Source organism: Arachis duranensis, chromosome 7, assembly GCF_000817695.3.
Source record: "Arachis duranensis cultivar V14167 chromosome 7, aradu.V14167.gnm2.J7QH, whole genome shotgun sequence".
NCBI classification, from domain to species: Eukaryota; Viridiplantae; Streptophyta; class Magnoliopsida; order Fabales; family Fabaceae; genus Arachis; species Arachis duranensis.
Genome location: NC_029778.3, coordinates 28,488,686 through 28,490,845, shown reverse-complemented (window position 1 = coordinate 28,490,845; position 2,160 = coordinate 28,488,686).

The following is a 2,160-nucleotide window of genomic DNA, read 5'->3' as shown; positions in this document are numbered from 1 at the left end:
GTTTGAAGTTTCGCGGTACCTTTTCCTTCATGATCTCTTGCGTGAAGGGATCATGGTTGCCTTCGGGGGTGGTGCCGCGTTCTGTCCTGTTTTTTAGGTTGGCCTCTATTTTCCGTAGTTTTTCTTCTAATTCTCTGCGCTTGCGAGCCTCCCTTCTCAGATCTTGTTCAGTTTCTCTCTGCTTCTTTATGTCCTCTTCGAGTTGTTTCAGTCGGTCTTGTTGTGCTCGGACTGCTTCTAGAATTTCCGAGCTCTTCTCTCTTTCGGAATTTTGTGGGTCCTTGTTTGGGGGTGATGTTTTTGGGCGATTCTGTTTGTTTCCTCCTGGAGTGCGTGGTGATAGAGGGCTGTCCGGTCGTTCTCCGGTGTCAATTTCGTCCTCTTGTTCAGATGCAGCGTGGTCATCGTTGAGAGGGTCGTCCGCCATGGTAGAGGGATGACTTCCAGGTCCCCAGCAACGGCGCCAATGTTCCGAGGGTTTGCCTGAAACGTGTAGCTCGGTCGTCTTGGAGAAGCCCGAGGTGGGGGGTTTGGTGACCCGAGCTTGATATGCAGAATGATTGGTGGTTGTACCTGCAATGACACTCCGATGCTTAAGTTAGCATGGGTCCAAGCAGATATGTGTAGATGTGGAATGAATGCCATACCTGGGTGCTCCAGTGTATTTATAGTAGTTGGCCGTGATCTTCTCCGGATAAGATATTCTTATCTTATCTTATCTTTGGGAGTTTTATCTCTATCTTTGTGGAACCGCCCTTTCTAGGCCTTTTCGGTCTTTAGGTTTGGGCTGCGTTCCTTTTGATGGGCCTTCCTTGCTTTTTGTCCGAGGTCCGACCTTTAGGTGTGGGCTTTAGGACAAGGTCGGACCTTTTATGAATTTGCCGAGTTGGAGGACCCCGGTCAGGGTATGAACACTAACATTGAATGATTCCTGGAATTCTCATTAAGAATTTTGATATCTTTATTTTCTTTTCACTAAATTTTCTCCAAAAAAAAAAAATTTACAAAATCATAAAAACCAAAAATATTTTATGTTTCTTGTTGAGTCTAGTGTCTCATGTTAAGTTTGGTGTCAATTGCATGTTTCTGTTCTTCTTGCATTCATGCATGTGTTTTTATCAATCTTCAAGTTGTTTTTGATGATTTCATTGCTCTGATCTTTAAATTCTCTTGACTTGAGTGTTTTGTGTTTCTCATGTGCATTCTCATTTTGTTAGTGTCAGTAGTATACAAACTGCTAAGTTTGGTGTCTTGCATGCATTGTTATTTGATTTTGGTTGCATTTTGATTATTCCTCATTATTAAAAATCCAAATTTTTTTTACTTGTGTCTTTTCAAGTCAATAATACAGAGAATTGAAGATTCAGAACATACAGCAGAGGAATTACACAAAAAAAGCTGGGCGTTCAAAACGCCCAGTGAAAAAGGGCAAACTGGCGTTTAAACGCCAGCCAGGGTGCCTGGCTGGGCGTTTAATGCCCAAAAAGGTAGTGCTTTGGGCGTTAAATGCCAGAATGTGCACCATTCTGGGCGTTTAACGCCAGGATGGCACAAGAGGGAAGATTCTGTTTTTAATTCAAATTTTTTTCAGGTTTTCAAAATCTTTCAAAATCAAATATTTTTCAAATCATATCTTTTCAATCAAATCTTTTTCAAAATCAATTTCTTTCCTTTTTCAGAAATACTTGCTATCAATTAATGATTTGATTCAACATTTCAAGTATGTTGCCTTTTCTGTTAAGAAAGGTTTAATGTTTGAATCATATCTTTTCTTGTTAGCCAAGTCATTAGTTTTTAAAATCAAATCTTTTTAAATTGTTTTTCAAATCATATCTTCTCAATCACATCTTTTTAAAAAACCATAACTTTTCAATCATATCTTTTTAATCACATCTTTTTCAAAATAGTTTTCAATCATATCTTTTTTATTTCTAATTTCAAAATCTTTTTCCAAAATCACTTGATTTCTTTTCCACTCTTAGTTTTCGAAAATCAATTAAAGTTTTTCAAAATGTTTTTAAAATCTTTTACTTAATTTTCGAAAATTTCTTCCCCTTTTCTCACATCCTTCTATTTATGGACTAACACTATTCCTCAATGAACAATTCGAACTCCATCTTTCCTTGATAAGTTCGAAATTTCTACCTCTTCCTTCCATTT